Source organism: Eulemur rufifrons, chromosome 30, assembly GCF_041146395.1.
Source record: "Eulemur rufifrons isolate Redbay chromosome 30, OSU_ERuf_1, whole genome shotgun sequence".
NCBI classification, from domain to species: domain Eukaryota; kingdom Metazoa; phylum Chordata; class Mammalia; order Primates; family Lemuridae; genus Eulemur; species Eulemur rufifrons.
This window is the reverse complement of record NC_091012.1, coordinates 36,408,249-36,431,901: the sequence shown is the minus strand read 5'-3', so window position 1 is coordinate 36,431,901 and position 23,653 is coordinate 36,408,249. Positions and strand designations below refer to the sequence as shown.

Below are 23,653 nucleotides of genomic sequence, written 5' to 3'. Positions count from 1 at the left end.
TTGCTAGTATGGATTACCATAGTTTATTCTCATTGTGATGGGAATTTTTGCTTGTTTCTAGGTTTTAAATTTATAAACAAAACTACAGTGACTCTCATTATGTATATCTGTATGTACCTTTGCAAGTATGATATGAAGTTGCAATGAAGACATACATGTGGTCAGGACAAAGGGACAAAAGGAAATAAGTATGAGGTGGATTTAGGGTTGTGGAAAAATAATACCAAAAAGGTGCTATTTCTGGTGAATGGCACCTTTTTGGTATGAGCAAAAATTATTTTCTTCCTGGTTCCTTTTTGAAATGAGATAGAATATCAGTAAATGAAAATAAGAAAAAAATGTCAAGGTAGGCTGGGCATGGTGGCTCATTGTCTGTAGTCTTAGCACTTTGGGAGGCAAAGGTGGAAGATTGCTTGAGGCCAGTAGTTCAAGACTAGCCTGGGCAACATAGCAAGACCCCGTCTCTACAAAAAATAGAAAAATTAGCCAGATGCAGTGGCGTGCACTTGTATTTCCAGCTACTAGAGAGGCTATGAGGCAGGAGGATCACTTGAGCCCAGGAGTTTGAGGTTGCAGTGAGCTACGATGACGCCACTGCACTCCAGCTTGGGCAACAGAGCAAGACCCTGTCTCATCAAAAAAAAAAAAAAAAAGTCAAGGTAGATCACATGATTCCATGAAGTTAGAAGTAAAGAAATGGAGGAAGCACATGCAAAATAGTTTTTTGTCTGTTTCAGGATTATAACCAGCAAAAGGTCAGTTAAAGTTTGATCATATGATTTATATTTTTGTTTTAGGAAAACAAAAATGTCAAGTAGGCCTCTAGATGGGATTATATTTTGGAGGCTATGCCTCATACCAACATTTAGTGGCTTTGGTAAGCTCTTCCTGAAATAAAGTAGCTTCAGGGTAGGAAATGTAAATATATATTTTTATTTTTATTTTTTCTTTTTTTCTTGCCCAATATATATTTATAAATTAAGATATTTTGTCACCTCAAATGATCTTGGGAGACATATTTTTCTTCTCCGTGGCTAGTTTCCCCTCTCCTCCTCTCTCCTCACCTCACCACATACACAATGAAAAGAAAAAAAGTGATTGTATTTTATTTTATTTTTTATTTTTTTTGAGACAGAGTCTCGCTCTGTTGCCTGGGCTAGAGTGCTGTGGCGTCAGCCTAGCTCACAGCAACCTCAAACTCCTGGGCTTAAGCAATCCTTCTGCCTCAGCCTCCCAAGTAGCTGGGACTATAGGCATGTGCCGCCATGCCCGTCTAATTTTTTTTCTATATATATATTTTTAGCTGTCTAGATCATTTCTTCCTATTTTTAGTAGAGACGGGGTCTCGGTCTTGCTCAGTCTGGTCTCGAACTCCTGAGCTCGAGCGATCCTCCCGCCTCGGCCTCCCAAAAGTGAATGTATTTTAAAGATACATTTATATTTATGCTGAAGGGAAAGAGAACCCTGAAATGTCATGGAGACACTATGTCTGCATGCGAAAAACACTGGAGTGGAGAGTAGGCAAGATATGACTGCAGAAGCAGATGCTATGAAAGAGATGCAAAGCAAACAGAGAGAAGCTCCTTTGTGGGTTCAGAGGGTCTGAGCGTGCTAGAGAGTAAGGAAAAGCCATAACCAGGTGGGGCAGAGGAAGGTAGGGATGTCATGAAAAACTGGGAAGAGGGCGAGAGAAAGGTAAAAGGATTACATATCACAAACCAACAACTTTCAAGTGGCCATTTAATCAAGGTGGATCATAGGGAGGAGACGACTGTGTGGGGATGATGTCTGCCAGTGAAGGACCATTTGTGCCATGGCTATTCTTTTTAGTCCCTGTTTTGATGCCAGACTCTGTGGTAGGCTCTGAGATATAGCAGTGAGTAAGGCACACGGGGCTGCTCCTTGCAAGAAGCTTACATTCTAGTGGATTCAGAGTGAAAGAATTTGATTCCTCAGGAATGTTCAACAGGATCAGACCACAGCGTTAGAAGTCTGTGACTGTGGAAGGGGTTGTTTCAACGTGGAATTGAGGGCTGGACCATCTGAGAACAAAGTGATTGGGGTTGTGATCAAGTGCTAAGAGTGGGAGTAGGGTTAAACTAATAACTCAGGGGACTGGGCAGAGAAGCTGATCAAAAAGAAATGAATGTGTATATATAGTATTTTGTTCCCTGTTATCCCTGTATCCTGTAATAAAGCCATTTGGGGTGGAAGAAGACTACAAATGTAAAAAGTAAAAATCAAAGTAAGGAATGGTGTGATATTATGAGTATAGTTTTCTAAAGTGATGATTCTCCTTATACTCCCACTGCCTTTAAAATGAGAATACCCTCCCCTCCTTTTCCTATTATTCCTTCTCCTCTTTCCTCTTCTACTCCTCCGCTTTTTTTTTTTTTTTTTTTTTGAGACAGAGTCTCGCTTTGTTGCCCGGGCTAGAGTGAGTGCCGTGGCGTCAGCCTAGCTCACAGCAACCTCAAACTCCTGGGCTTAAGCGATCCTACCACCTCAGCCTCCCGAGTAGCTGGGATTACAGGTATGTGCCAACATGCCCGGCTAATTTTTTCTATATATTTTTTAGTTGTCCAGCTAATTTATTTATTTATTTATTTGTTTGTTTATTTATTTTTGAGACAGAGTCTCACTCTGTTGCCCGGGCTAGAGTGCCGTGGTGTCAGCCTAGCTCACAGCAACCTCAAACTCCTGGGCTCAAGTGATCCTCCTGCCTCAGCCTCCCGAGTAGCTGGGACTACAGGCCTGCGCCACCATGTCTGGCTATTTTTTCTCTATATATTTTTAGTTGTCCATATAATTTCTTTCTATTTTTAGTAGAGATGGGGTCTCGCTCTTGCTCAGGCTGGTCTTGAACTCCTGACCTTGAGCGATCCTCCCGCCTCAGCTTCCTAGAGTGCTAGAATTACAGGCGTGAGCCACCGTGCTGGCCCTCCTCCTTCTTCTTATGGTAGCTTTTCCAGAGTGTTTTCTGTTTGGGCAACAGTCCAGATCCCATTTTGTCACTCCCCAGAAAAGATTTATTTGAATGGTTTCTCCAAAGGAGTTGTGAAAGTGAAGGGCCTCTAGATAGGTTATGGAGGCTAATCTCTAGTAGTATTAATATGTATAATGTAAAAATGAATGTACTGTACTTTAGGTTCTGTCATGAGCGAATTTACTTGTAACACTTAACATTTTAGACATCATTTGTCCTATTGATATCTCACTAAAATAGTGCCGGCGTTTTCATAGATAGATTCTGATGAAAGTTTTTTCGTGTGTATGGGTTTGGGGGTGTGGGATGGCAGAAGGCATTGGTTTTGATTTGGGGATAGTTTTTAAGTTTTAATTTTAGAAATAATAAGTAAGAGCTGGTAGATAAGTGGTTCTTGGGGGTCTTTGCCCTGAAGCTCATTGAGTGATATATTTAAAAGACTATGGCCGGCCGGGCGCGGTGGCTCACGCCTGTAATCCTAGCACTCTGGGAGGCCGAGGTGGGCGGATCGTTTGAGCTCAGGAGTTCGAGACCAGCCTGAGCAAGAGCGAGACCCCATCTCTACTAAAAAAAATAGAAAGAAATGATATGGACAGCTAAAAATATATATAAAAAAAAAAATTAGCCGGGCATGGTGGTGCATGCCTGTAGTCCCAGCTACTCGGGAGGCTGAGACAGGAGGATCGCTTGAGCTCAGGAGTTTGAGGTTGCTGTGAGCTAGGCTGACGCCACGGCACTCACTCTAGCCTGGGCAACAGAGTGAGACTCTGTCTCAAAAAAAAAAAAAAAAAAAAAAAAAAAAAGACTTTGGCCTTGGTCCATTGGCTAAGAAGTCATTGAGTGATATATTTAAAAGACTATGGCCTTGGTCCATTGGCTAAGAAGTCATTGAGTGATATATTTAAAAGACTATGGCGTTGGTCCATTGGCTAAGAAGTCAGTCAGCCATAGTTCAACCTGTGACTCCTGAACTTTCATTCCCAGTTCCATGCTCTAGAACTAATTTTGTGTTACTGCTTTTATTCACTTCTCCTTATTTCTCTTTGAGAATGTACTCTTAAAAAATTTAAAAATAACCTTAAAAATAGTGTTGCTTCTATTACTTTTGTAATATAGCTTTAAATTCATTTAATATATGATGCATTCAGTCTTTGATCTAAGTTTATCCTTAGAAAATTGATTGAATGCCTTTTATATGCATACACATTTTCTTTTTAGTGTTCAATTAAGGAATTTGAGATTTACCTTCTCTCTTTATTTTCTTTCTTAAATTTTCTAGTATTATGAATTTCTTTGTTATTTTTCTTATCTGAAATGTTGGCTATGATTACCTTAAAGATTCTCCATAGAGATATTACCAGATATAATCAGATGAATTCTGTAAGTAAAAATGTACATATTTGATTCAACAAATACTTGAATGCCTACTTTGCCCAGTTCTCAATGTTTTATTTCTATTTAGAGCACCTTGAATACAACACATTTTTGATGCATAGTAATTTTGTGTGTTATACCAAATCAGGCACACGTGGGCACAGAGGGAAGTAGAAGTCATTGGAAATCAAGAAAGGGGGAGGAGGAGAAGGGGAGGAGTAAAAACCTACCTATCAGGTATAATGAACACTATTCAGGTGATGGGTGGACTAATAGCCCTGACTTAAGCATTATAAAAGCTGTCCATGTAACAAAAACATTTGTACCCCCCTTAATATTTTGAAATAAAAAAAGTATAGAGTTGTGTAGATTTTTAAGAAGTACAGGTAAATTTATTAGACAGTTGTTTGTTATCAACTCTTTGACTATATAATTTGTATGTGTTTCTCATGGCTGGGCCCGGTGGCTCATGCCTGTAATTGTAGCACATTGGGAGGCTGAGATGAGAGGATCACTTGAGGCCAGTAGTTTCAGAGGGTGCAGTGAGCTATGATCGTGCCACTGCATTCCAGCCAGAGTAATAGAGCGAGAGCCTGCCTTTAAAAAAAAAATTGTATGTGTTTCTGAACTCTGAAAATATCATTATTAAAGATTTTCATTGCTTTGAAGCATGAGATAAATATACCAAACATTGCAAAATATTATAATTTAGGTTATACTGTTTTGACTCTTGTAGTCATTTGTGTATTGGTGAATTTTTAATTTCTATAACATTGGTCGAGTTTCTTTCTTTTTTTTTTTTTTGAGACAGGGTCTTGCTTTGTTGCCCGGGCTAGAGTGAGTGCCGTGGCGTCAGCCTAGCTCACAGCAACCTCAAACTCCTGGGCTTAAGCAATCCTACTGCCTCAGCCTCCCGAGTAGCTGGCACTACAGGCATGCGCCACCATGCCCGGCTAATTTTTTCTATATATATTTTAGTTGGCCAGATAATTTCTTTCTATTTTTTTTTTTTTAGTAGAGACGGGGTCTCACTCTTGCTCAGGCTGGTCTCGAACTCCTGACCTTGAGAGATCCACCCGCCTCGGCCTCCCAGAGTGCTAGGATTACAGGTGTGAGCCACCGCGCCTGGCTGAGTTTCTTATGTAAGTTAAATCATTTTACTTTCTTCATGAAAAGCAATACAGTTGTGTGTTTTATATGATTAACACACTCCCTCCAATGCAAAACTTAGAGTAAGGGAATGATTCATTTATATGGTGGGATCATGTACCTTCCAGAGACCTGCTAAATTCATAATGAGCCATTGGTTTCCAGTTAATGTGTCTTTAGAGGAAAGTTGCATTTCATCTAACTTTCAGAGCTCTTGTAACTTTCTGTCACAGTAAATTTTATGTTTATTAAAGACTTTCTCATGTGCAGGAAGATGCCCAGGAGTTTGGTTGGAAGCTGGTTCATGAAGATGTATTCAGGCCCCCAAAGAATGGAATATTGCTGTCAGTCTTCCTGGGTCAAGGAATACAAGTTTTGATTATCACATTTATTGCTTTATGTGAGTAGGCTCAGATATATCTTAAACATTCATAGTAAACTGCTGACATATGTTAAACTTTGATTCATGTGTACAAAAGGACTTTGAAAATTATACCCTAAAGTGTATGGAAATTTGTGTTTTATAGTAGTTACATTTCTGTCTTCTCAAATTAAGGATATGAGTTGATGTTCCTATATCAAGAACCTTCCATAGCTTCTTTAGTTCTGAATAGCTTCTTGTAAACTCCAGTATACATATTCCTTGTTTTGCAAAATAGATACATTCTTGACAATCAATATGTGAGTAGAATCATATTTTTAGTGGGCTAAGGGAGTTCATGATCCAAAGGCTAGCATTTCAAAATACTATGGCAAGCCTAAGTGCTTGTCTTTAAGTGTGTAAACAGAATGGAAACTTTAGTGGGCTCACAATGGCTGATGAACCCTACCTGCCTTCATTTATAAGCTAAAAATGGTGCTTGTCAGTTTTTGATAGCCAGGTAGTGATTTTCGTAAACAAAGCTGTTGTAAAAGATGGCTTATTAGGTGTTTCAGATGTCAAGATAATTTCAAAATTCAGCTCTTAAGGTTATATTTTCCTGAGATCAAGTCTCACTTTGATTTTTGTTATTCCCCATTTTGAATATAAGGAGACAGAAGGAAATTTGTGTGGAAAAAAATGATTTGCTGTTTTGGAGTGACTACTAGATTAGGGAAGGGGGAGATATTTTGTTTAATTTTGGTTTTCACAGTGAAAGTAAAGACTAACTCAACTTGAAAACTTACTTCCATTTACTTTAAATTGAAAATCAGACCTTTTCATTAAGAAAAAAATTGTGAAAGACTTAGCTAAGTGAATAAATAACGTTTGCTTGTAGCATCCCTTAAGCACACTCCCATTAGAGAATTTCCTTGTGTGCTATTTCATATAATATGTCTTAATAAGGTTGTGCTTAATTTCTCATAAAGTCCTGTGTACTTTTGAGACTATTATTGTCACTGATTTCCTATTTCTTTTTTGTGCCTTTAGTTCTGGCCTGCTTTGGTTTTCTCTCCCCTGCCAATGGAGGAGCTTACCTGTGCCATTGTGTTATGGGTCCTTCTGGGAACCCCTGCCGGATAAGTGCCTGCTAAAATGTATAAGAGTAAGCATTACAACAGTTATTATTCCAGGAAGTTGGTGTGTTAAATGTAGAAATTCAAAGGCTGTAAAACAAAATAAAAAAAAGTAGCATGGGGAATTTTAGCCGACCTATCAAAATGTAATTGTGCCTTGGTTACTCTAAAGTATTTGTAAAGTGGACTAAATGAAGTTGCTACAGTCACTATTCTGTTTTTTACTTCCTCAGCATTTAAAGGTGTTAAGTGGAAGACAAATTTTTTGCTGACGGCACTATTATGTCCTGGATTAGTACCTCACATTCTCTTTTCTCTATGCAATTATACTCTTCCTTCTACTTCATCTTGGAAAAAATCACTATACACTATAATGAAGAGGAGGAAGGAGATGAATGACCACTGTGCTTTCTGTAGATGCAGTATTTTCTTTCTGTTGTATCTGCATTCTTTTCATCTTTTTGTACATTTTAACCTCTAGTACAAGGAGATGGCGATGGTGCTGCGGTATTTGATTTTGATCTTTGTTTTTGAAGCAGATTTCATAAATGCTCCTCTCACTTATACATCTTGCATTGTATAGCATGCTAGAGTGGCAATTTGTACATGACATTTTGTTTTTCTCCTTGTCGCTGCCTTCAGTGACTGTTTCTTCCTGTCTCACCTAGAGTAACTGCAGTTCCGAGGTGCAGTCACAGTCAAAGTGAGAGTGGGGGTGATGCTGTGCAGTGGCTGTGATAGTAGCTCATCCAGTGTCCTGATTATACAGATGCAGAATCTGTGGCCAAACCAGGGAGCAACTTGTTCCAGGTGACACGTGAAATCAGTAATGGGACCAGGCTATATATAATCCCCACACATCACCTCCCCTGCATCCTATCCATTCCGCTTCCCACAGTACTTCACTGATAAAGTGCTGAATTGTTTAGGGTTTTACCTCTAAATTTCTTGATATATTTTTGTCTCAGTCAGCTTGGACTGCCATAACAAAATACTATAGCCTGGGTGGCTTAAACAACCGAAATTTATTTTCTTACCATTCTGGAGGCTGGGAAGTCCAATCAGAGTGCTACCATAGTTGGGTTCTGGTGAGGGCTCTCTTCCTTGCCACCTTCTCCCTGTGTCCTCACGTGACACACACACACACACACACACACACACACACACAGAGACAGAGACAGAAAGAGAGAAGTGAGCTCTTTCTCTAATTGTAAGGGCATTAATTCTATCATGGGGGACCCACCCTCATGACCTCATCTAAATTTATTAATAATTAGGTCCCAAAAGCCCCATCTCCAAATACCATCAGACTGGGGACTAGGGCTTTAAATATATGAATTTAGGGGGGCCACAATTAAGTCCATAACATGTTTCATTCGTTCATAGCAAGGAAAAATTCTCCCCTTGATATGTTCTGAAGGACAGTCTTTTTGTTTTATTTTTAAGGAAATAGTAATGGATTATATCTTAATTATTATGTAGAAGTGTGTCACAATAGGGAAAGAGATCCTATACTGAAAGTTTTAGAATAAATTCAGTTACATGGACATTATATATTGATTAGTGACAAAGTGAGAGTAGATGAATTAATAATGTTCTGTGACTGAGTATAATACCATAAATCATGCAATTCAGTAATATATTCAGTAGACTGATAATCTTTTATCTTCATGTGGCTCGTTTCCCCCTAAACTCCAGCGGAAAAGATAAGATCGTTGAAAGAGTCGAACATTACGAGTTTTCATATCAAGTATATATACCTCAGAATTTTTGACTTATTTAAAATGAGCATAATGCATCCCCTCCATCTTGAATAGAGCCATCTGCTTTTTCTATAACTCTTTTCAAGAGAACTAGAATGGGAGGTGGTCTTTGCTGAGGTGAGTCCTTTAACACATTTATGTAAGAAAGCGAGGTCCTTGAGAATTTTTCAGATATTTGTTGCTTCAAGTTCAAGACTCAGATTAATCCCAAACTGAGTATGTTTGGCAACAAAGTGCCATTGTGCAAAATTCATTATACTGCATTGTAATACAAGGGATATCATATGCAAGAATCAGCCAGTAAGTCATCTACTACTCTCTGCATTAGTTACTCACTCAGTATGCTTATTGTGGGTTTTTTGTTTTTGTTTTGTTTTTATTTTTACTATATTTAAGACATAATGCTAGGCACTTTGGAGGAAATATAAATTGCCCCTGAAACTCTGCCTTCAAATAATTTATAATCTAGGGAGTTGTGGGGCAGGAGGATGAGATGATAGGATATGTAAAATAGTAACAATTCTATCTTATAGTAAGAACTAGGAATTATCAGAAGGGTATGAATAAAGTGATATCAGGGTTTAGAGGAGGAAAAGGCAGTTTTTAGTTTGGGTCACCTGGGAGGGCTTTGTGAAGGTTGTGATGCTTACTCTATGATTTGAAAGATACTTAGAACTTGGCCACTTCTGTACTTGATTCTGTTTCCTTTCATTTCTTTTATAGCTTTGTACAATCTGTTACTCTTCCCTTGCACATCTACTTTACCTCTCCACTGAGGCCCTCTTTTATGCTTATAAATATACTCAGATCTTCTTTTGAGATTGTTTTGGATATTCTAGTTCCTTTTTTTCCCTATAAATTTTAGCATCATGTTATCAATATGCACAAAAAATCCTGTTGGAATTTTGATTATGATTGCATTAAATCTATAGATCAATTTGTGGGCCACTGATAGCTTCATAATATGGAGTCTTCCAATCCACCAATATGGTATATCTCTCCATTTATTTAGATCCTCTTTGATGTCTTTCATCAGTGTTTTGTAGTTTTCAGTATACAGACCCAGCACATATTTTGTTAGCTTTATACCTACATATTTTTCTTCCTTCCCTTTCTTTTTATGATGCTATTAATGATATTTAAAAAACAAATTCCAACTATTCATTTCAGGTATATAGAAACATAATTGATTGTAATATATTGCCCTTGTAGGCTCTCACCTTGCTAAACTCACCCATTAGTTTTGGGAGATTTTTTTGTAGAGTCCTTAGGATTTTCTACATAGACAATCATATCAGCTGTGAATGGAGACGGTTGTATTTCTTCCTTTCCAATTTGGATGCCTTTTATTTCTTTGTGTTGCTTTATAGCACTGGCTAGACTTCCAACACGACGTTGAAAATTGGTGAGAGTGGTTATCTTTGCCTTGTTCCTGATCTCAGTGGGAAAGCATCCAGTTTTTTTACTATTAAGTATGATATAAGCTGTGGGTTTTTCATATATGCACTTTGTCAGGTTAAGGATGTTCCCTTCTATTCCTCCTTTGCCGAGAACTTTTTATCAGGAATGGATTCTGGATTTTGTCAGATGCTTTTTCTACATTTATTGAGAAGATCATATGGTTTTTCTCTTTCTGTCTGTTAATATGGTGAATTACATTGATTTGATTTTTATTGTTGACCAGCCTTGCATTCCCAGGATTAATTTCAATGCCCATTATCATTAAATTTTCAATAAAACTCTAAAATTAATATCACGTGAATTGGTACTTGAGGGTATGTAACATAATGTAAATATAAGTAAAGTGTTTTATCTGAATGACTGGATCATGATTTCTATTCTTTTTACGTATTACTAGATTTGATTTGCTAACACAGACAATCCTTGACTTACAATGATTTGACTTACAATTTTTTGACTTTATAATGGTGCAAAAACGATATGCATTATGTAGAAACCACACTTTGAAGCTTGAGTTTTGATCTTTTCCTGGGCTAGGGATGTGCTGTATGATACCTTCTCGTGATGCCTGGAAGTGGCAGTGAGCCACAGCCCCTAGTTAGCCACGCAATCATGAGGATAAACAATGCATACTCTACAGTGGACTGTGTTGCCAGCATTTTTGGGATATCATGTTTTGTGTTTTTTGCATCTTATCATGTCTACAAAGTGCCCAGGCTAGTCTAAGCTATGATGTTCGGTAGTTTAGGTGCGTTAGATACATTTTCAACTTAAGATGGGTTTGTTGGGCTATAGCCCCATCATAAATTGAGGAGCTTCTGTATTTTGTTGAGGACTCCAGGACCGTCCTCTCAATTTCTCATTTTTTCTCTTGTATTTTTTATATTTTGTCTTTTTGCTCTTCTTTCTAGATTTTGAATTTTTCTATGGATTTTTTTTCGTTATTGCTATTGGATTTTAGCTTCTTAGAGTTCTTTTTTGTTTTTTGAACGTTCTTTTAAAAAAGCATCTTGTCAATGTTCCATGAGTACAGTATCATCCTATACTTCTCTTAAGTTATTGATTGATTGATTTTTATTTTATTTATTTATTTTTTGAGGCAGAGTCCCTCTCTGTCACCCTGGCTAGAGTGCCGTGGCATCAGCCTAGCTCACAGCAACCTCAAACTCCTGGGCTCAAGCAATCCTTCTGCCTCAGCCTCCCAAGTAGCTGGGACTACAGGCATGTGCCACCATGCCCAGCTAATTTTTTCTATATATTTTTAGTTGCCCAGCTAATTTCTTTCTATTTTTTAGTAGAGACGGGTCTCGCTCTTGCTCAGGCTGGTTTCGAACTTCTGAGCTCAAACGATTCGCCCACCTTGGCCTCCCAGAGTGCTAGGATTATAGGCGTGAGCCACCACGCCCGGCTCTCTTAGTTTATTGATGATATGTATGTTTTTTTTCAATGCATAGTGTCATTTCCTTCAAGTTGATTTTCCTTTTTTGTTTTGATCTCTATCTTCTATGCTGCAGTGTTTCCTCAAAGGTATGACAATTGTTAGCTATATGTATGCATATGATTAAAAGTGTGGGAATAAAATACTAAATGAATACTATGAGCATGTAGGGAAGCTTATAGACTTGGAGCTTCACTATAGGGTGATCTGGGTGCAGTGTTTTCTGGAGACCTCCTTATGTCAATATCTTTAGGGTTTAGGGAGGATGAGGCAGGAGGATTGCTTGAGCCCAGGATTCTGAGGTTATAGTGAGCTATGATCACACCACTGCATTTTAGCCCTGGCAACAGAGTGAGACTCTGTCTTCAAAAAAGAAATCTATATATCTGTATATCTATATCTATATATATCTTTAGGGTTGAAGCCTTGGGCTGGTCACTTTCCCTGGAGAAGTGTCTTCCAATCTCCTCTGTGGAGGGTTAATATCTGGCTGTTAGCATTCTGGGAGGCATATGGGAGAAAGGGGCTGAGTGCCTTGACTTGTAACATTTAGGATGCATATGGTCACTTAAATACCTCTGCTTTAAGTATAGTATCCAAGCCATTAACCATGTCTGGTGTCCTCCAATCCAGAGAATAAACCTTTAGACATCTGCTGTAGTTTACAGTGAGGAAGGTGATAGGGGTATCTAATTCTCAAAAAGCTTTCACAGGCCGGGCGTGGTGGCTCACACCTATAATCCTAGCACTCTGGGAGGCCGAGGTGGGAGGATCGCTTGAGGTCAAGAGTTCGAGACCAGCCTGAGCAAGAGTGTGACCCTGTCTCTACTAAAAATAGAAAGAAATTAGCTGGACAACTAAAAACATATAGAAAAAATTAGCCGGGCATGGTGGTGCATGCCTGTAGTCCCAGCTACTCGGGAGGCTGAGGCAGTAGGATCGCTTGAGCCCAGGAGTTTGAGGTTGCTGTGAGCTAGGCTGACGCCAGGGCACTCACTCTAGCCAGGGCAACAGAGTGAGACTCTGTCTCAATAAAACAACAAAACAAAAAGCTTTCACAGATTTCTCTTCCTTTACTCACTCCCCTCTCCTTCCCTTTACTCATAGAATACCTGTTGCTGCCAGTTTTTGAGCCTTTTGTGGATTCTGTAGTGTAAATTGGGTTGTTTGTCAGCTTTCTCAAGTGCCTGCATAGTTTCTGTCTCCCTTTTTTTCTCTGTTATCTGCTCTGTGTTCTCCCTGTCTGTGTAGATTTTTAAAAAGAAATGCTTTTTATAGTTTTACTGGGGTTTCAGAACAGAGCAAGATTGGAAGTGTGTGTATTCAGTTTGCCATTTTAACCTGAAAGTCTCTATTTTAATGTTTATTTTCTTCCCACCTATAATAATAAATTTTTTCAGTAGAACATTTAGAAATGCAGAAAAGTATACAGATTAAAATAATAATAATTTTTATTCCCTAAAATCCCATCTTTTTGAGAGAACCTTCTGTTATGTTTTCAGTCTTTTTTTTCTACGTATATAAATTTTGATCACCTAATGTATGCAATTTTGTTTCAGCTTTATTCACTTAACAATGTGTTGTTAAATTTCAAGTCTCAATATTTTATGTAATCATTGGAAATTCTCTGATATCATTTTTAACAATCACAAAATATTCTACTGTATTGATAATAATAGCTCACCTTTATATAGTGCTTACAATAGGTCAAGTATTGTTCTAAATGCTTCAAAAATATTAACCCATTTAACCTTCCCACCAATACTATCAGATAGATAATTGTTACTGTCCCATTTTATAGAAGAGGAAGTAAGGCACAGAGTAGTATTGCTCACTCAGCTAGTAAGTGATAGAGCCAGAATTCAGACCCAAGCAGTCTGGCTCAAGAGTCTGCTGTTGACCGCTATACTAGACAATGCTTCTATACTTGCATAATCATTTGATTTTCATGTATTATTAGATAGTTTAAGTTGTTTATATTTTATGTTAATTATGAATTATGCTTTGACAAATATCTTTTTGTGTCAAGTTTTGCATACTTCAGTTTATTTGCTCTTGTCCTTGCCCGTCCTTTTTTGTGCCTGTCCCATTTCTCTTCCCCTTCCAACCATCTCTCTTCATCTTTTTGACCCATTCTCCTTAATACTAGCACTTTGGGTCTCTCTTCTGAAATATATTCTTGAAAGTTGACAGATGACATTCTTTCTTGCCAAATTCGTTGTCTCTGTTCTTATTCTCTTTGATCAGTCTGTAACATTTGACAGACTATTAACTAACTGTACTCATCTTTCTGAAATGCTCTTCTCTCTCGCTATTCCTGTCATTGTATTTTTCTAGTTCTTTTACCTCTTGCTTCCTTTTTTTTTTTTTTTTTTTTTTTTTTTGAGACAGACTCTCCCTCTATCGCCCTGGGTAGAGTGCAGTGGCATCATCATAGCTCACCGCAACCTCAAACTCCTGGGCTCAAACGATCCTCCTGCCTCAACCTCCTGAGTGGCTGGGACTACAGGCACATTTTACCACACCCGGCTAATTTTTCTATTTTTAGTAGAGATGGGGTCTCGCTCTTGCTCAGGCTGGTCCTCAACTCCTGAGCTCAAACGATCCTCCCGCCTCGGCCTCCAGAGTGCTAGGATTACAGGCATGAGCCACCATGCCCAGCCTCAATTATCATGTTTTCAAAGTTTATTTATATTGTAGCATGTATCAGTACTTCATTCCTTTTTATGATTGAATAATAATTCATCATAAGGATATACTACCATTTGCTTATTCATCAGTTCACAGATATTTGGGCTATTTTTACCTTTTGGAAATGAATAATGCTGCTGTGAATATTAGTGTACTGAGGGAACATATGCTTTCAGTTCCATTGCATGTATACCTAGGAGTGGAATTGCTTGATCATATGGTAACTGTGTGTTTACCATTTTGAGAAATTGTCAGCCTGTTTTCAAAACTGGCTGTATCATTTTACATCCTTATTAGCAATGTATGAAGGTTCCAGTTTCTCCACACCCTCACCAACATTTGTTATTTCTTTTTTTTTTTTTTTATAATCAAATCTTTTTTTTTTCTTTTTTTTTTTATTTAATTTTACAGAATCAAAGAGTCTAACAGTATATCTTGTTAGATACTATTTCTTTTTTTTTTTTTTAATGCTGAGTGTGTGAGTACCCAAATTTCTTTTTTTTTAATTTTTTTTATTGATACATAATAATTATACATATGTATGGATTACGTGTTACATCTTGAAACAAGCAAACAACATACAATGATCCAATCAGGGTAACTAGGACAAGATTCAGCTAAAACATTCATCATTGCTTTACGTTGGGAGCTTTTGAAAACTTCTAGCTATTCTGAAATACAGTAAACTATCGTCAACTGTAGTTGCCCCACTGTACCACTGAACATCAGAACTCCTTCCTTCTATCAAACAGAATTACCCCTTCTCCAACATCTCTTCATTACCCCATCCCACCACCCTGACCAATCTCTAGTAGCCACCATTCTATTCACTACTTCCTTGAGATCCATTTTTTTAGGTCCCATATTTGAGTGTGAAAATGAAATATTTGTCTTTCTGTGCCTGGTTTATTTCACTTAAAATAATGTCCTCCAGTTCTATCCATGTTTCTGCAAATGACAAAATTTCCTTCTTTTTTCACGGCTAAATAATATTCCTTTGTGTACATACACCACATCATTTTTATCCATTCATCCCTTGATAAACCCTTAAGCTGATTCCATAATTTAGCCATTGTGAATAATGCTGCAATAAACACTGAAGTGAAAATATCTTCTGGTTACATTTTATGACTTTGCCTCACCCAAGCGAGGTTTAGAGGCATGCCCTTCCCCTCTACAATGCTCACTGTGTCTGTGACCCTCAGTTGTGAGTTTGTCCCCCCAACCCCCCAATCCCTGGAGAATATTACTACCATGTGAGCACCATAGTGTTGATCAGTTAGTACCAATTTGACAGTGAGTATATGTGTAGACTAGTCCTCTGATCTTGTGATACCTCACTGTGGATAATGGGCTCAAGCTCAATCCATGAAAATATAAGTGGTTCTAGATCACTGTCATTTCTTATAATTGAGTAATATTCCATTGTAAATATATACCAAATTTTAGTAATCCACTCATGAATTGATGGGCACTTGGGTTGTTTCCAGATCCTTGCAATATAGTGAATTGTGCTGCCATAAAGATCGGGTGCAGATGTCTTTATTATAGAATGTCTTTTGCTCTTTTGGGTAGATGCCCAACAGTGCTATTGCTGGATCGAATGGTATTTCCACTCCCAGCTCTTTGAGGTATCTCCAGATTCTTTTCCACAGAGGTTGCACTAGTTTGCAGTCCCACCAGCAGTGTATGAGTGTTCCTATCTCTCCACATCCTCGCCAGCATTTGTTGTTTTGGGATTTTTTGATAAAGGCCAGTCTCACTGGGGTTAGGTGATATCTCATTGTGGTTTTGATTTGCATTTCTCTAATGATTACAGATGTTGAGCATTTTTCTATATGTTTGCTGGCCATTATTCTGTCTTCTTTTGAAAAGTTTCTATTCATTTCCTTTGCCCATTTATTGATGGGATTGTTTGATTTTTTTTCTTTTTTTGATTATAGCCATCTGAGTGGGTATGAAGTGGTATTTTGTAGTTTTAATTTGCATTTCCCTGATGACTAGTGATGTTGAGCATCTTTTTATGTGCTTGTTGGCCATTTATACCCCTTGTTTGGAAATGTATCCATTAAAATCTTCATTTTAAAAGTGGATTATTTTTCTTTTTATTGTTGAGTTTTAAGAGTTTGTTGATGTATTCTGAATACTAGATCTTTATCAGATATGTGATTCGCAAATAGTTCCTTCCATTCCATGGATTGTCTTCTCAGTTTCTTTTTTCTTTTCTTTTCTTTTTTTTTTTTTTTTGAGACAGGGTCTTGCTCTATTGCCAGGACTAGAGTATAGTGGTGTCATAGTAGTTCACTGCAGCCTCAAACTCCTGGGTTCAAATGATCTTCCCACCATAGCCCCCTGAGCAGCTGGGACTACAGGTGCACACCACCATGCTCAGCTATATATTTTTTTAATTTTTTAAGATTTTTTATAAAGAAGAGTCTCGCTGTGTTGCCCAGGCTGGTCTCAAACTCCTGGCCTCAAGTAATCCTCCCACCTCAAAAGTGCTGGGATTATAGGCATGAGCCACCATGCCCAACCCTCTGTTTCTTGATTACATTCTTTAAGGCACAAAACTTAAATTTTGATGAAGTCCACTTTATCTTTTCTTTAGTTGCTTGTACTGTAGGTGTCATATTTAAGAAAACATTGCCTAATCCAAGGTCACTAAAATTTGTTCCTGCATTTTCTTGTAAGAGTTTTTATATTTTTATGCCTTAAATTTAAGTCTTTGATCCACTTCAAGTTAATTTTTTCATATGGCATGAGGTAGGGTTCTGACTTCATTCTTTTGTATTTGTATATCCAGTATATCCAACAGGTGTGTTACATCACCTGTTGACAAAACTATTCTTCCACTATTGAATGGTCTTGACTCCCTTGCTGAAAAACAAATGGTTATAAATCTATGGATTTATTTCTAGACTCTTAATCCTATTTTATAGGTGTATTCTTGTATGTCAGTCCTTAGGCTAGCATCACCTAGTCTTGTTTATTGTAGCTTTGTATTAAATTTTCAAATTAGGAAGTGTGAATCCTCCAACTTTGTTCTTTTTCAAAATTGTTTTGGCTATTCTGGACCTTTGGATTTTCATATGAATTTTAGGAAGAGCTTTTCAATTTCTTCAAAAAGCCATCTGTGATTTTGATAGGGATTGCATGGAATCTGTAGATCAATTTGGGGGAATATTGCCATCTTAACAATATTGTTGTCCAATTCATGAACACAGGATATCCTTCCATTTATTTGGTCATCTTTAATTTATTTCAATTATGTTATGCTTTGTATGATTTCAATTCTTTTTAAGTTTATTGAGACTTGTTTTATGGCCTAACGTATGTTCCACCCTGGAGAACGTTCCATGTACACTTCAGAAGAATATATATTCTGCTCTTATTGGGTGGAGTGTTCTGTAAATGTCTGTTAAGTCTAGTAGGTTTTTGGTGTTGTTAAAATCTTTCATTTTTCATTCCCTTGTTGATCTTCTGTCTAGTTTTTCTATCCATTTTTGAAAGTGGGATATCGAAGTCTCCAACTATTATTATTGAATTGTCTATTTCTTCCTTTAGTTCTGTCAGTTTTTGCTTCATATATTTTGGGGGCTCTGTGGTTAGGTACTTGTATATTTATAATAGTTATTTGTTCTTGGTGGATTGACCCTTATATTGCCATAGAATGTCCTTCTTTGTATCTCTTAACACTTTTTTTTTTTTTTTTTTTTTTGAGACAGAGTCTGGCTCTGTTGCCCGGGCTAGAGTGAGTGCCGTGGCGTCAGCTTAGCTCACAGCAACCTCAAACTCCTGGGCTTAAGCAATCCTGCTGCCTCAGCCTCCCGAGTAGCTGGGACTACAGGCATGCGCCACTATGCCCAGCTAATTTTTTCTATATATATTTTTAGTTGTCCATATAATTTCTTTCTATTTTTAGTAGAGACGGGGTCTCGCTCTTGCTCAGGCTGGTCTCGAACTCCTGACCACGAGCGATCCTCCTGACTCGGCCTCCCAGAGTGCTAGGATTACAGGCGTGAGCCACCACGCCCGGCCTCTTAACACTTTTTGTCTTAAAATTTATTTTGTTTGATAGAAGTGTAGCTCTAGCTCTCTTTTGGTTATTGTTTGATACATACACACATACATATTTTATACTTTTACTTTCAACCTATTTGTGTCTTTGAATCAAAATTATGTCTCTTGCAGACATAATATATATATATATTTTTTGAGACAGAGTCTCTCTTGCCCTGGCTAGAGTGCCATGGTGTCAGCCTAGCTCACAGCAACCTCCAACTCCTGGGCTTAAGCAATCCTTCTGCCTCAGCCTCCCGAGTAGCTGGGACTACAGGCATGTGCCACCATGCCAGGCTAATTTTTAATATATATTTTTATCTGCCCAAATCATTTCTTTCTATTTTTAGTAGAGACAGGGTCTCACTCTTTCTCAGGCTGGTCTCAAACTCCTGACCTCGAGCGATCCTCCCGCCTCAGCCTCCCAGAGTGCTAGGATTACAGGCATGAGCCACCACGCCCAGCCAGACATAATATATTTGGATCCTGGTTTTTTTGGTCTATTTTGCCAGTCTCTGCTTTTTAATTGAAATATTTTATCCATTTACATTTAAGGTAATCATCGATAAGGTAGGACTTATGTCTGTCATTTTGCTATTTTCTTTCTATATAGCTTATGTCTTTTATGTTCCTCTGTTCCTTCATTACTGCCTTTTTTGTGTCAAATAGATACTTTCTAGTCTGCCATTTTTATTGCCTTATCATTTATTTACTGTTTTTGAGCTGTTTTCCTTCTGGTTGCTTTATGGATTGCAAATTAGTGTCTTAATTATAACAGTTTAGTTCAGATTAATACCAACTTAACTTCAATAGTATATGAAAACTTTGCTCTTTTATAATTTTTTTTAAGAGACAAGGTCTCACTCTGTTCCCAAGGCTGGAGTGCAGTGGTGCCATCATTGCTCACCACAGCCTCAAACTCCTGGGCTCAAGTGATTCTCCCTCCTTAGCCTCCCAAGTAGCTGGAACCACAGGCAGGTGCCACTGCACCCAGTCAATTGAACTTTGCTCTTATGTAGTACCTTTCCCTACCCTTCTTTTGTGCCATTATTGTCATACAAATTACATCTTTATACTTTGTATGCTCATCAATATGGATTTATAATTATTGCATTATGCAGTTGTCTTTTAAATTAGATAAGCAAAAATAAAGTTTCAAACAAATTATACTAATCACGGGACCTTGGGCAAGTTCCTTAACTTCTCTAAGCTTAGGTTTCCTCGTGTGCGGCATAGAAATAACAGTATTATTTACCTCATATGGTTGCTATCAGGATTAAGTGGGATAATGTATGTAAAGCATTTAGAATAGTGCCTAGCACAGAGTAAGTGCTCAATAAATAGTAGCCGTGGTTATTAGCTACTATTTTCTTCTACCATCATGCCTTTGCTCATGCTGTTCCATCTATTTGTAATCCCTTCTTTCCAATTTCTCTATACCAATTTTTTATTCATTCTTTAAGTCTCAGCTCAAATACCACCACTTCCATGCTCTCAACTTGTACAATGTCTATTACCATTATTACAATACTTATCATAGTCTTCCTTAGATTGCAGTTATTTGCAAAAGGTCTTATTTTTCATTCTTTATCTTAAAACTCATGAGGATGAGTACTATGTCTTATTCATCTCAGTATCTTTCACAGTGTGTAACTCTGTGCATTATATATGAAGTAAGTGCTTTGTAAGTGTTTACCGTATGATTGAATAATGTGAATAATTTAAAAATGCAAAACAGATTCTATTTCCTGGGTCTGTTAGTGGAACTGAATACAATTTTAAAGCAATAAACCAGGCATGATGCAAAAGGATGTATTTAACTTAAGTGGCTTATGGGTTCTCTCAGGTAGATGGGAGAAAGAATCATCATAAGGTACTGGGATTCTTATTTCTCAAAATGTGGTAGGTTGAGAGAGAATTTCAGTGCCTCACAGTATATAAATGGACTTGGATTTAGATGGACAATTAGGCTAATAAACATATTTGTTCCCTAAAAGAATTTAAAGATGATAAAGTTATTAAACAATGTGCTTTTCCTCCATATAACCCCAAAAGTGGTGGGTAGGGAAGCATGATTTGATGGGCATGCACCGAAATTTTAAAATCAGAAGAAGAAAGTTTGAATTTTAGCTCTTAGTATTAGGCGAGTGACTTTGGGTAAGTCCTTTCACCTTTCTGATTGTCCATGCCTTGCCTGTAATGCCTGTGTCACAGAGTTGTTTGGAGAAATAAATGAACTACTGGGTTCTGAAATTTTTTGTGAGCTATAAAGCATTTTTGGTCACTCTTTTCTTCTGGGTTCTTACTGCTCTGTTTTCATCATTCTGCTACAGCATTTCCCATGTTGTAATTTGTTTATTTATGTATCCTACTAGATTGAGCTTTTTCAGAGCAAAGATTTTTGTTTTATTTATCTTTGAACACCAGGGCCTAACACGTAGGTGCTCAGTAAATGTTTGATGAATGTGTGAATAAGTGTTTCAGGTAGGAGATGGCCCCAGGTGACCTCTTAAGTTTTCTTCTAGCTTTGCTGTTTAAGATTCCATGAAAAGGTCTAGAAATAATTAGATATCAACATAGGAAGAAATATTTAGAATGTAAAAACATAAAGTTGAAGGACGGTTACAGATTTGTTAAACACATATTAACATTCTAGAGTGTACTTTCAAAAGGAAAATTGTTGAGACAGGTTAATTGAGTTTATGTATAAGAAGGGAGGTTATGATTTGTCAAGTGAGAAGTAATTTTTCTAGCCAAGGAATGATAACAGCTGAAATGAATCTCTCAAAAGCTAGGAAATTTGGCAGAGGAATATTGTGGCTAAACAAATTCATTAGAGCAGAAAGGTATTAAAAACATTTTGAGAAGTGTGGTTAAATCATGGAAAACCAGACACCCTTATTAAGATGCCAGAAACTGAGACATAAGGTAGAGGTTTTGTTGTTGTATTTGTTGTTATTTGAAAGGACTTGAAGCTACATCAACAGGAACAGAGTATGAGCCTCTAAAGAGCAGGGTAGATATACCTACCGGAAAAGGTGTTAATAGAAGAGATCATAAACACAAGAGAAAAAGGTGAAGTAGGAATAGTAAAATGAAAGAACAAATGACTGAAGTTGATTGATAAAAGACCAAATCACTTATGAGAGATATGAAAGCATCTAAAACAATTATCCTAAACAAGAAATTGAGAACAGATGGCAAATAGGAAGGCAGCATTAGAATCTTAGACTTGGAGTGGGCCTTGAGAGAACTGAGAGCTGAAGAGCTAAACCAGAGATTCCCTGAACAGTGTACCTCAAAGCCTAACCTGGTAGATCATGGAGTGGCTGTCAACAGATTCTCTTTCTCTGGTCTCTGACAGAATGCCCAGGAGAAGAGAAGATAGCTGTGATTGGTGGGGTGGGTTCAAGAATATTTATCTCACCATTGAGGCTTTTCTTTTATAGCATATTGGAATGGGAAAAGCTTGCTCTTAAAAAATCAGACAAGCCGGGCACGGTGGCTCACCCCTGTAATCCTAGCACTCTGGGAGGCCGAGGCTGGAGGATCACTGGAGGTCAGGAGTTCGAGACCAGCCTGAGCAAGAGCGAGACCCCATCTCTACTAAAAATAGAAAGAAATTAGCTGGACAGCTAAAAATATATATAGAAAAAATTAGCCAGGCATGGTGGCGCATGCTGGTAGTGCCAGCTACTGGGAAGGCTGAGGCAGAAGGATTGCTTGAGCCCAGGAGTTTGAGGTTGCTGTGAGCTAGGCTGATGCCACGGCCCTCTAGCCCGGGCAACAGAGCGAGACTCTGTCTCAAAAAAAAAAAAAAAAAAAAAAAAAAGGGTTTTAAAAATTTAAAAAAAAAAAAAATCAGACATACCTGAATTGGAATCCCAGCTCTGCCTCTTATCAATTGTTTGACCTTGGGCAGAGGACTTAATATCCCTAAAAGACAATAATAAAGAACTCTGTCTCCTCCCATAACTCCTAGTTTTCAGATATCTGGGTTGCTCATCTAATTTCCTATGTATTTTTTGCCTGTTTTTCATTTCTTTTTTTTTAATGCTGCTTTCTAAGACATTTTATCAGCTCTTCCAATCCTTTTATTGAGGTTTTAATTCCTCTTGTCATGTTTTTAATTCCCAAGAGCTCTTTCATTTTCTCAATAGTCCTTAAAATTTCTTCTTCTTGTTTTATGGTTGCAATATCTCCTCTAATCTCTCTGAGGATGTCAATGATAGATTTTCTTTTTTCAAGTTTTCTTCTGAGCTTCAGGGATCTTCCCCAAGAGAACTGACCTCTAGTCTTCTGCTAGGGTTGGGGAAGGGAAGTTAGTTGGTTCTGCAGAGTAGGGGAGGAAATCTGCAAGTCTATCAGCATCTTAGGCTGACTTACAACCAGTCCTCCTGGTTTTAGCTACTCCTTAACTCCTACTTACAGAGGTACCTGGCACTATAAATTCCAGACCCTTCTTGGAGTTCTATGGATAAGTTGACTTGCCTCTTAGCTTTTGCTACTGATGACTCGGGATGAAGGTTTTTCAGTTTTACTAACTCAACTATCTAGTTTCCAAAATTTGTTGCTAATGTCTTCTCTCTTCTGTCCCCCAACCTTGTGTATTTATACCCTTTTAAAATTTCTTTACTATAATTTTATCTTGGTTTTAATGAGGTAGCAGAGCTAAATGTGAGTTAAATCTGTCATCTTTAACCAAAAGTCTCTTAATTCTTCATGTTTTTTATATCCATGTCTTTCCATTTTAGCTATCACATTATACAGATTCTTACCACTTTAGAGCTGGGCTTCTTTCTTAAATCTTCTCCTTCTTTAGGTCTATCCTCTGCAATGTTGTAGACTTGCCTTCCTGAAAAACTGCACCGTGTATCACAGTGTTGGTTGTAAAAAACTCTTCAGTTGTGTGCTTCCTGATGCTGACAGGAGAAAGTCTACATTGCTTAACCTGACATTCAAAGATTTCCACAGTGTAGCCTCTATCCACCTTTTCAACCTCATCTTTTGGGCATTCCAAAACATCCACACCCATACCCACCTGTAGCTTTGGTCAAACTTGTCTGGAACAAGTAGGGGCACAATAGCTGGGCTTGCCTGGTGATGTATCTGGTAGACTCAGCAGTTGACTTGTTGATCTGGAGTAATCAAATTAAAAATCTTTGTTTTAAATGAATACCTGTCTAACTTGAGGCATCTTAGGGCCCATTTCAGCCTAGGATTTGAAAATCTGTT

The 23,653-nt window shown here is 37.8% G+C and overlaps 1 pseudogene; it reads left to right on the top strand.

Moving 5' to 3' along the window:
* LOC138378855 (transmembrane 9 superfamily member 2-like) overlaps positions 1–23,653 on the top strand; it is a 98,895-nt pseudogene that overhangs the window by 50,509 nt on the left and 24,733 nt on the right.